We start from the raw sequence: 11884 nt of genomic DNA, 5'->3' as shown, positions 1-11884 counted from the left end.
ACAATATTCGAGGGAAGGACTGGCTATGTCCTGACCCTGCGTGGCTCCGGACGCCAGCAACACAGTGCAAAAGGGAACCCGAGTGGGATTTCCCCGGGCTCTGCTTGGCGCCCCTCGGGGAAGGGGGCGCGAGGGGGCGGCTGCCTGCTGGCCAGTCTCCTGGCCCGAGGAACAAAAACCCTGTCCAAGCGGCCCTGGCAGTTCCGTCTTAGTCTTGGATTCCAACTTGGAAAGAAGGATGATGAGGTGCCAGGGGCAGGATGGGGGTCTCAGCCGTCCGGCGTGGAGACAGGGAGTGTGGGCAGGAGGGGATGAACCCCAAAGGGTGCTGGAACGGGGGTCCCCAAAGGCAGCAGTGCCTTTCCTCGCTGGTGTCCCCGCTCTGGGAAGCACACGCAGCATAGAGTAGGTCGCCATCAACACCTACCGAATGAGTAAATAAATGAAGAAACTCCAGCGACAGGAGACGCAGACGGAGGAAGAGCGGAGATGCTCATGAAACCATTCTAGGGTCTCATCTGTCCCTCTGGTCCTTTGTGTCCAGGGCCTGGGGGACACACCCTTGTCCTGAAATCCTAGATGGCCCGGCCAGCAGGAAGGCTGCTTGTCGCTGTTTGGGAACAAGAGCCAGTGCCATCAGTCCACTGGCAGCTGTGTTTTGCACATCCGTGGTCTTCGTGGAAAGTCTTGCCCTTAGATGAGACTTGTCGCCCTGGGTGTTAAGCTGTTGGGGGACAGAGGGTTACCTGTCCTCATCTCCATCTTACAGACAGTGCACACATACCGAGGCCTGGACACAAGGCGTCCGACTGGGTGCGGGAAGAGAATGTTGGAGATTCTAGTTACATTTATTTTTCAGTGGCGTGCTTGGAAATTTTTCATTTTTGCATATATATTTTGTAATGTGTGTGTTCTGCCGGTGGCGCTAGTCCAACGGCTCTCAACTGGGGATGCTTTTGCTCCCAGGAGATACTGGGCAGTGTCTGGAGACATTTTCGAGGCTCACCATCGGAGTGGGAGAGGGGGTTGCTCCCGGGTCCTAGCAGGTGGAGGCCAAGGAGGCTGCGAAACAGGCCACCACGCAGGACGGCCCCAGAACAGAGCTGGACCCAGCCCGAACGTCAGCAGTGCCGACCCTGAGACCCTGGCCCAGCCTGCTCCTCCAAATCTGTCCCTTCATGTTCCCATCTGAAAAGCGTAAGGTTGGCTGCCTGCCTCCTAGGTTCCTACGAAAGGAGTTCACATGGTAAAGCATTTGACACCGGCACGACGTCTGACCCTCATACCTGTCTCATGGGTGGCGCTCGGCAATTTCATTCTGATAGAAAAACACCATAAAACTCCGGAAGCGGGCATCTGAGTGGCACAGTCGGTGAAATGCCCGACTCTTGGTTTCGACTTGGGTTGTGACCCCGAGGTTGTGAGGTCGAGCCCTGCGCCCGGCTCTATGCTCAGAATGGAGTCTGCTTAAGGCGCTCTCTGCCTCCAGCCTCTGCCTTCTCGCTCTCAGATAAATAAATAAATCTTTAGAAAAAAAAAAAAAATCTTTGGAAGTGCTGGACTCAATAGAGATAGATGATCAACAGATACTGAACTTCGTAATAACACCAGATAATACTTTCCGAACTCCATACATTTGCTGAATATTTTTTGTCTAGTAGCCTTTTAAATTTCAGATACGGTGCTTTTTTTCTCCAAAGTTTGGTTTGGGTCTCCTGAGTAACTTCCGTTCTTCTTTATGCTTTGCTTTGTGGCTGTTTGAACACCCTCTTCTGTCTTTTTCCATTGATTGACTTTTTTTTTCCCCTCCTGACCTGGGGACGGATTCTCCCTGGTTTTTTGCCTGCCTCGTCATCAGACACGGTTTTCATTTTACACTCCTTGGTGCTAGGCTGAAATATTCATTTAAATACTATCGAACCGTGTTGTGAAACACAGGTGAGTCACGTAGGATCAATTTTATTTTGCATTTTACAGATTTAATTAATTGATTGATTGATTTAGAGAAGGCGAGTGGGGGGAGGGGCAGAAGGAGAGGGAGAGAGAGAATCTCAAGCAGAGCCCCCTCTCCCACCCTGAGTGGGGATCCCCATGCGGCGCTTGAACTCACGACCCTGAGATCGTGACCTGAGCCAAAATCGGGAGTCAGATGATTAACCGACTGGGCCCCAATTTTATTGTTTTGAAAATACTTTGTTAGGGTAGATCCAGAACCACAGTTCTTCTGGGGCTTAATTGGTCCCAGATTACCTGAAGGCACGGCTGAAAGGTAGATTCATCAGAAATGATTTTATCTTATTTTTTATTATGTATCTTATTATTTGTTATTATTCTTTTACTTTATATTTGAAGGGCATTTTTGTTGGGTATAGAATTCTCATTTAATTCTTATAGCACTTTAAAGATTATATTCTTTTGTCTGCTGGCGTCAAGTATTTTTAATAAATCGGTGATAGTAGTTCCTATTTCTTTCCCTACGTGCAACACATTTCTCTCTCTCTTCTTTTTTCCTCCTGACTGCTTTTAGGGTTTTATCTTTATCTTCAGTTTTCAGCAATTCAACTGTGATATTTTTTAAGGAAGGTTTTCTTTGCGTTTATGCTACTTGTGGTTCGTTGGAATTCTTGGATGTCGGCTCTGATATTTTTTTTCATCAAACTTGAAATTTACCGTAACTATTCCTTCAAATATTTTTCCATTAATTTTATCCACTTCTTTACATCTTCAGTTCAGATTAGAGACTTTCTATTGACCTACCTTCAAGTTTAGTGATTTTTTTTTTTTTTAAGATTTTGTTTACTTGTTTAAGAGAGAAACAGACAGAAATAGAGAGAGCATAAGTGGGGCGAGGGGGAAGCCTGCTTCCCACTGAGCAGGGAGCCCGATGAGGGGCTCGATCCCAGGACCCCGGGATCATGACCTGAGCCGAAGGCAGACACTTCACAACTGAGCCACCCAGGCATCCCACAGAGCTTTCCTTTTGCAATGTCTCTTCTGCCATTAAGTCCATGATTTTTTAACTTCTAAGTTCTAGAAACTTCGTTAGATTTTAAGACTGTATAGTTTCCATCTCTCTGCTGAAATTCCCCATCTTTGTGTGTGTGCATCTCTCTGTAGAGATCAAGAGAGATGAATAGAGATAGATATCTTTCATGAAAGAGTTTGCGAACACATTTATAAGAACTGTATGTAAAATCTTGTTTGCTGACTTGAGTAGCTTCGTGATCTCTGGGTCTTTCTAACAACCGAGGTTTTTTTTCTCCTGGCTGTTTAGCCACAGTTCTCTGCTTCATGCAGCTGGTGGTTTTTGACCGTCTCCCGAATATTGGTGACACTCCATGATCGATCGTCTGGATTATTTTGTCTTTAATCAAACAGCATTAGCTTTGGTTCTGACAGCTGGTTAATGTGCTCGTGGACCACAGCTCCACCGTGCCCTGGCTGGTTATCTGTTCGGGGGGGGGATCCAAAGGAGCTCTTACTGTAACGGTGAGAGCAACCCCGTTCCTAGGGCATAGTCTTCCAGAGCCTCAACTGCATTCTTAACCATTAGCCCCATGTCTGCCCTTGGGATGGTCAGAACGTCAGCGTCCCCTGGCCCGGCACCAGGTCTGGGATCCCCACTTAGCTCACAGATTTCCAACAGCTATTCTGTGTCGGGTCTCCTGGAGGCTTGCCCTGTGCGTAACCTGATGGGCCTTTGGCCCCAGACTCAACTGAGCTCCATGCCGACTTGGGGACCAACTTCTCTGCCTAGCTCCCATCGCTCTGGTGTCCTGCCTGCAAACTGCAGATTCCTCAGCAACGTTGAGCTCTGGTCTCTGCTGTTTTCCACCCGGTAAAACCAGAGCTCTCTGTTTGGGCTCCCCGTGCTGTAATTCAGCAGAAATTTCTCTTTGCTTCTAATGGGACAGGGTAAGTAGTCACTGATAAAAGGAGTCAGATCACCTTGACTACCTTGATGAAACAGGGCTCCCTCGAGGGGGCTGGGGTGGTCCTGCCTCCCTAAGCCCACACGTGCCCCTAACTGCCCAGAACCAGGTTCTGTCAGCCTGGCAGTGCTGCCCTGTGGCCCCCCCCAGTTCCCTGTCCCCTGTACGAGTCCCTGGGAAGTTGGCTCTGCTCAGAAGTTTGTCCCCTAGGGTCTGTATCTTTGTTGTCACCTTCTGTACTGGGTGGAATGTGTCCCTCCCCCTCCCAGAATCTACAGATGGGATCTTATTTGGAGAAAGGGTGTTTACAGAGGTGATTGGGTTAAGATGAGTTATGCTGGAGTAGGGTGGTCCTAACCCAGTGACTGGTCCTTAGAAGACAAGGGAGGCTCAGGAGGAAGGTCACGTGAAACCCAGAAAGGGGGCGGGTGAGACAGGCGGAGGTTGGAGGGGCACCTCTCTAAGCCGAGGATGCCGGCAGCCACTGGAAGGAACGGATTCTCCCCTGGAGCCCTCAGAAGGAGCCGACCCTGCCCACATCTTGATCTCAGACTTTTAGCCTCCAGCACTGTGAGATGACATTTCTGCTCTTCGAAGCCACCCAGCTTGTACCGAACAGATAGTCCAATAAGAGGTCGTTTTCTTAAGCTGGTTCAAGTGGGCTTCTGCCCCTTGAACACAGGAATGGTCTTCGCCATAGCCTACCTGTTTCTCCTTCACACGCGTTTGGAAGTTCCGTCTCCTTCGGGTGTGGGATTCCACACCCTCTCCCTGACCGCTGACCTCCTCTTGTGCTTCCTACGCACCCTAAAGGACATCGGCCCGGTCCCAGCAGCAGCCTCCAGGGAGGAGAGGCTGGAGGGCAGCCTGGTGCCTCCCACCGTGCGTGGTGCCTGATGGATGGTGCCTGATGGATGGTGCCTCTGGGGGCTGCTTCGGGGAAGGAGAATTGAGGAATGAATCCGTCTGTGGGTCTGGACTGAAGCCGGTCAACCAGGTGGAGTCTGGAGAGGCCAAGAGTCCCCGAGCCCCAGGGCCCCTCCCCCACACCCCAGCCTCTGCCTTCGGAGCGGAGTCCCGTCATCTGCCACATGCAAACCCGAAGTGAAGGACCCCCGGGACCCCGGATTACGGACACTTACAACTAATGCCAAATAAACAAGACGAAATTATATGTAATTACTCCTCAAGTCATCTACTTGTACCGGTAATTGACCTGTGTGTCCTTTAATCTTTAATGCTCTTTTAAAATTCAGCCTCAGGGAGCCATCACGGTTACTGACATTCGTCATGGTAAAGGACTCTGGAGGCAGGAGGCTTTGGTTAAGATGTCTTCAAAAGAAACAACCGACTTAAGAAGACGTGACTCTCGCACCTCAGGATGAAAAGATGCAGGGCGCGGGCCGTGGCCGCCTGCGCTCTCGCGGGCCTGGAGGACAGCGGCGAAGGTGGTGAGGACGAAGACGGCCTAGCAGGTACCACAAACGGTCTCGATAGATTCTACAGCGAAGCTTTAGGGACGGTGCAATCATTAGCCTCATTTTACCAGAGGGCGGACAGGTCACACCCCTGTCCCATCACGTCACATGTCCCATCAGACACACGGCGCTCGGGGCTGTCCTACGCCAAGCTGGACCTCTCTCCCGTGGGAGCCTCAGACCCTACACTGCTGCCCCTGCAGGGGAGCCGCCCCCCCCCCCCGGCCTCTGCCTCACGAACAGCACTCCCCCCCACCAAGGACACCACCCCTGCAGGCACCCCTGGGCGGGTCCCCTCTCTAACCTTTGGTTTTCTTGTCCACAAAACGCGGGTGAGGGTTCCTACGGCGCTGTCTGTCATGAGGATGAAATGGGGTCATAGAGACGAGCTGTGTGACAGACGGCACTCTGCTAGCTTCCTCCCGCCCAAACCGGGGTCCGGGACTGAAGCAGAGTGCGTGAGCTCTCCTTCTCATCTCCTGGAGACAAAGATGGGGAGAGACACCTTGCTAGCTTTTATCTTACCCCTTTGAGCGTTACCCAAGCCAGTGTTCCGAAGGTGCTAAAAGAAAAAGAAGAAAGAAAGAAAGAAAGCCCCCAAAGCCACAGGCCCACAAGGGGACAGTTTTGGGGTGGCATTGCAAATCTTAATCCCCTTCAAACAGATCTGAGGTTTGGGCGCTCTCCGATAAATTGCCTTTGGCTTGGCCGCTCAGCTCTCAGCAGCCAGGTGCCATCAGAAGCACCTTTTAAATTAAATTTTATTATCTGATCTTATTAGGGCAAGAACGTTTAACATGAGATCTGTCCTCTTAACAAATGTTTGAGTGAACAATAGGGTATTGTTATAAGAGACACAACGCTGCGCAGCAGATCCATGGGACTTTTTACCCCGCATGAACTTCTGCTGAACTTCTCCCTGCCCCCAGCCTCTGACATCACCTTCCTCCTCTCTGCTTCTCCCAGGGTGGCTGCTTGAGATGCCTCGTATGCCCGGAGTCACGCGCTGCTACGCCGTCCATCCCTGGCTTACTTCCCTGAGCATCAGGACCTCCAGATTCGTCCATCTGGTCAACTAGGCAAGAGTTCCTCTTTATAAGGCTAACTAATACTCCATCGTGGGCACGGGACACATTTTTTTTTTTTAAGATTTTATGTATTTATTCATGAGAGAAAGAGAGGCAGGCAGAGGCAAAGGGAGAAGTAGGCTCCCCGCCAAGCAGAGAGCCCGATGAGGGACTTGATCTCAGGACCTTGGGATCATGATCTGAGCTGAAGGGCTTAATCGACTGAGCCACCCAAGCACCCGGCACATGACACATTTCCTTTGTGTGTTCATCTATCCATTCCTCAGAGGAAACACGCAAACAGCCAACAGACGTAGGAAAAGATGCTCCCCATCGCTGGTCATCAGGGAAATGCCAGTCAAAGCCGCAGTGAGACACCACCCACACTCGTTAGGACGGTTAGTCTCAAAAAAAAACAAAAGCCAGGACACCTGGGGGCTCAGTTGGTTGGATGACTGCCTTCAGCTCGGGTTGCGATCCCGGGGTTCTGGGATTGAGTCCCGGCATCGGGCTCCCAGCTCCACGGGGAGTCTGCTTCTCCCTCTGACCTTCCCCCCTCATGCTCTCTCTCCCTGTACCTCTCTCAAATAAATAAGTTAAAATCTTTAAAAGACAAAAACAAAACCAAAATCAAACAAAAAAGATAACAGGTGTTGGCAGCGATGTGGAGAAACCAGAGCCCTCTCGCCAAATGCTGCAGGGGCTGTGGGAGGCCGTGTGGCATTTCCTCGGGAATCAGAAGTACCGTGCGCGGGGCCCAGCGCCGCCCGGCACCACCAGCCGCCCGGTGACCGTCCTCCCTCCGATCGGGGTTCGGGGTCCCGCAGCCAAAGGCAGTCGGAGGCCAAGCAGCGGTTTCTGAACGTTGCTGTGTTCGAGCCTGTGCTGGAGCAGGTCTGCGGTCAGAGCTCGGCTGATGAGGAAAAAGAACGTCCCGGTGTCCGGAATCTGGGCTCCTCCTCCTCCCCCAGGATGTGCATTGAAGGGGACCAGAGAGTGGAGGTTCCTCCTAAGATTTCGAGGCCTGGGTTGTGTGAATCCTGAGTCCGCAGACCCTCCCTGGGGCCCACACGTGCCCCTCCCGCACCTCCGTGTCCAGCGCAGGCTGCCCGCCCTGTCCTCCCTGCAGAGCCCCCAAACCCCTGCCGGGCTCCGGAGCCGGGCTCCCGCCGCACCCCTCCCCAGCCAACAGCTTCCTGCCCCCGAACTCTCCCCCTTCGTGGAGAGTGGCCCCAGGCGCCATCACTTGCCTTTCCGCTGGGCTTCAGGTCTCACTCAGTGTGAGGCTTACCGATTTTTCCTCGGGATTCCTGCTTCCTTCCCCCTGGCCCTGAGACCAAAGTGGCACTCTTCTGCCCAGACCCGGCACCGGCTTCCTCCCTGGTCTCTAACCTGCCCTGCGATCAGCAGCCCAGGGGTGCCCCTCACTTGGCCGACCCCCACCCACCATGCCTCTTTCTCCCCATCCCCGTCATCACTGTGCTTCTGGCCAGAGCCGGGCATCACTCACCGGGACCGTGCCACACCCAGCTGGACTCCTGCTCCTTCCCATGGTTTCCTCGTGAACATCGGCTCCCCTGCTCCGGAGCTGGGCCACCGTTTGGCTCTCAGCTCATTTCCTGCTGCGGATCCACGGATCTGGCTTCAGGGAACGTGCCCTCTGTCCCCACCGTCCCACAGCCACTGTCCGCGCCCGGTCATCATCCCAGCATTGGTCCAGAGCTTGGGGTCAGCACCCGGCTGGCCACTGCCTCCTTTTCCCGACCCCTCCCTGGACGGCAGCCTTCCAGAAGGCAGCATCCTCTTCCTGCCTTTATCTTGCGGACTTGCCAGTCCGCACACTCATTCCCCACCTGCCTGATAAATTGGCCGAATAAATTAATTTGGGGCTCATTTTCCAGCTTCCTGCCTGAGTGGGGGAGCTGCTTCCCTGACCCGTGGGGTCACCTGGCCCATTAAGCCTGGCCCCAGATCCCATTAAACTGAGGCAGAGGGAGTGTGCACGGCAGGGACTCGCCCCAGAGACCCCGCGCACCGGATCAGGCTGTTTAAGGAGGTCAGTGCAGCCGGGAAGGCTCTGCGGCTAATCGCTCTCGGCATTAATCTCAGCGCGCTGCCGGGGGCTGGCCTGTTAGATTGTGTTAATTTGGTAATTACTGAGGAGGGGGAGGCTGCTCTGTAACCCTATGTCATTATTCTTTAACTGGAATATGAGATAGAAATGGAAAATGAGAACTTCCAGCAGCTTAAATCGAGCCGGTGGGGACAGCCTGGGTCTGCCTTCGTCTCCCTGCGGCTGCCTTGTTCCCTTGCTTGTGCCCAGCATCCACGTCCCCCGGGGGGAGTGGCCCCGACACCGGGGGGGGGGGGGGCGGTGGCTCTCAGCGTCAAGGCCTGTTTTCTGGAGAGACAGGACTGGAGCCACATTGTATGATGACCTCCACAGCGGCTGAAAGGGCTCAGGACCCCCACACACACCCTCTGCCAAGACCTGGCCTGCATCTCGGGCCGCTCCCTATTGGGCTGGTGGCCCCCCATTCTCCTGGGGGGGTCTTTTTTGCACCTCGTACCCCTAACTACAGTCCTTGATTCTGCCTCTCCTCCCTTGACTGTCCCCCTCCCCACCGTGATGGCTCAGACACCGAGTCCTGTTGGGGGCGAACCAAGACATCTGGATGCTTTGTGGGGCCTGTGCTAGGTCCGGGATGGGGCTGCTTCCAGGCGCAGCACGGCCGCAGGCGAGGCGTACACAGCAACCGGGCTGAGGAGCGCTGTCCTCTGCCTTGGGAGTCCAAGCAGGACCTGTCCTTCTGTCCCTCAGGCATCCCTGGAGTCTGGTTTCCTCTTGATTCCCGTGGTGCAGAGTCTGGGCGGGGCCTGACTTTTCACCAGGACCATCTCAGCAGCCTGATGCGGCTTCTCCCTTCAAGCCTGGCTCTACTCTCGTCAAGCCTCTCCCTCCGCCGTCCAAGGACACAGATGTTGGGACCAGACAGACTCGGCTTAAAATCTTAGAGGAGAAGCCAGAGGCCTCCTGATGGCCCTCCAGGGTCATCAACGACCAGGCCCCCGTTCTGGCTCCGGGCTCTCCCTCTCTCTGCTCCAGCCAGCTGGCCGTCCGCTCTGCACAGGCCTGGGGGGCTCCAGACTCTGCTGTATGACTAAGTTCCCCAGGTGTGTAACGTGCAGCCGGGCTTGAGAAGCAGGATCTCCAGGGTGACGCTCAAGGTCACTGGGTACTCGTCTGACCTGGCCCAGGTCTATCTGCCCAGGGTCTGAGCCCTCCTGCCCTGCACTTGAATCACATCCAACCACAGCTCTGTCAGCACCTCTGTGCCTCGCCCTTGTAATCCCTCTGCAGGAAAGAGCCTCGGTTTCCCTTCTGGGTATTTTCTCCAGCCCTGCAGCCGTCCTGCATCTCCTTGGTGAGACCTCGTCGGTCCTGTAGGGTTCCCTGTCCTATTTGGTCCCGAAGGTCAGCATGGCAGACCCTGGCCGCCTCTCCTCCTGGACCTGCCACATTTTCATCTTCTGTTTATAGGCTCTGACGATGTAGCAACACAGGGGCTCCGGGCCAGAGAGCCCTGGGTTCAAATCCTCAACGGCCTTGCTTATGTTCCTGGGCCTCAGGGATGTCTCCTAATATCCCCGAGCCTCAGTTTCCCCCTCCATGAGCCACAAATACTCTCAGCCCATTTTTATGGAGAACCTACTGTGTGCCATGGATTTCAGACCCTCTTCCTGTCTGCTCCCCATCACGACCCTATGAGACACACGGAACATTACGGACACCAGCGGCCACGGGACCCCACTCCATCCTCACAAGACGGGGGCTGTGACCAAATTACCCAAGCCCCAACCTCCCCACCCCCCGGCCTCAGCTTTGTCCCAGGCTCTGAGGGCACCGTGCCCACCACACGGAGGTTGCAGCCGCCATTAAACAGTTCCTGCCAAGTGCAGAGAACACGGGAAGCCCTCCAGACGTCTCCAGCCTCTAAATGTGCACCTGCCGCGGGAGAGACGGTCTTCTACTCCCAGTCTTGGAGCGTCGCTGAGGAGATCACATGAGACAACGTACGTAAAGTTTGACATAAAATACGTCTCTTGATAAATGCTTGTCCCCTTCCTTCCTCGCCTGCCCCCAACCCTGGCCGGATTCCGCAGGAGTCACGCTCCTCATGGACAGTGAGCGCGTCTTCCGGATCCAGCGCCCAGCGGAGCCCCCGCGCGCAGGAGGGACTCCATCCACGGCAGGATGGTGCGCTCCCATCTCTGACGTGTCCAGCAGCTTCCCGCCACGCGAGCTCTCCCTCCGCCTCCGTTCACCCGCCTCCCGTCCCTCTACTCGCTCCCCCGGCAGGGTCCACACCCACCGCGTGCCGACACGCTTCTGGGTGAAGGTCCCGGACCTGGGGAGCCGACACCCCACGTCCGGAGAGACAAAAACCTGCTTCCGTCGCATAACCCAGGTGACCGGGAAGGCGGTGAGTAAAAGCAGTGAAGAGGAGGTAAGAGCACGTTTCCCAGACAGTATCCAGAAAACCCCTCCGGGACAAGGTGACGGCGGATCGTTTTAAAAGTAGTGTAGATCTTTGTTAGCACTTCAGAGAGTACAGAAGAAGGTCCCTTTGCTCCATAACCATCGCTCAGAAATCGCGCCTCCCCAGCACCTCGGCTTTCGTCTTCAGGTTTGAATGGACAGATCTGTCATGTGCTTTTAAAATTTGAGGGGACACTCGTCATTTTACGGCTGTGTTTGTTTTTCCCGTTCCTGTGTGTCAATATAGAATTTTTTTTTTTTTAATTGGTACCACAAATACATATGCGGTGTTTTCACCTTTGCAAAGGAAGCAGATAGTATTGTGCAGATTCCAGGCAATCAAGGTAAGGAAGAAAAGAAAAAGAATTTATAATCTGAAGGTTCAACACGTTGGTCCATAGCCTTCCTATTTTTTCCTTCCTTAAAGTGGGACGTGCCTGGGTTGTTTCGGGTTGTATCTGGTCTCGTCCGGATAGTGTCTGAAACCCAGGAGGAGACGGTGGGATTCAGGGGGCAGGAAGTAGCATGCCGACCCTTGTGCTCTGCCGTTGACTTTGCCGAGTCGTGTAACCTCTGACTCCTACAAAAGGAAGTCCAAAACCCTTCCTGGACGTTAAGCCTGGAATAAACACCAGAGAGCAGAGGGTGGCCACGAAAGACCCAGGGAGGAAGGATGCCTGCCTGAACAGGTGGACCGTGAAGACCCCTGAACCTGGGGACAGGTTAGCCTGACGGTCCTGCAAGTCTGTGGACTTTTCACGTCACCTTTTCTCCGTCCATCCCCTTCACATGCCCCAAAGTTGGCACGGCTCTGCCCAGAGAGGTCAGGAAACCTGGCCGAGTCCCATGGCTCCAGAGCGCACCTGG

At 54.1% G+C, this 11884-nt stretch overlaps 1 long non-coding RNA gene across 1 annotated transcript; it reads right to left on the bottom strand.

The window, feature by feature from the left end:
* Positions 1-5101: 5101 nt before the first annotated feature.
* LOC131816361 (uncharacterized) lies at positions 5102-7554 on the bottom strand. The gene is made up of 3 exons (XR_009348020.1): positions 7223-7554; positions 5715-5889; positions 5102-5443 (listed from the first exon to the last, which is right to left on the bottom strand). It is a non-coding gene; the product is annotated as an uncharacterized LOC131816361 (long non-coding RNA).
* Between the last annotated feature and the right edge of the window lie 4330 nt (positions 7555-11884).

The sequence above is a fragment of the Mustela lutreola genome, chromosome 15 (assembly GCF_030435805.1).
Source record: "Mustela lutreola isolate mMusLut2 chromosome 15, mMusLut2.pri, whole genome shotgun sequence".
In the NCBI taxonomy this organism is placed as follows: domain Eukaryota; kingdom Metazoa; phylum Chordata; class Mammalia; order Carnivora; family Mustelidae; genus Mustela; species Mustela lutreola.
The sequence above is the reverse complement of the archived record's forward strand: the minus strand, read 5'-3'. Positions and strand labels throughout refer to the sequence as shown.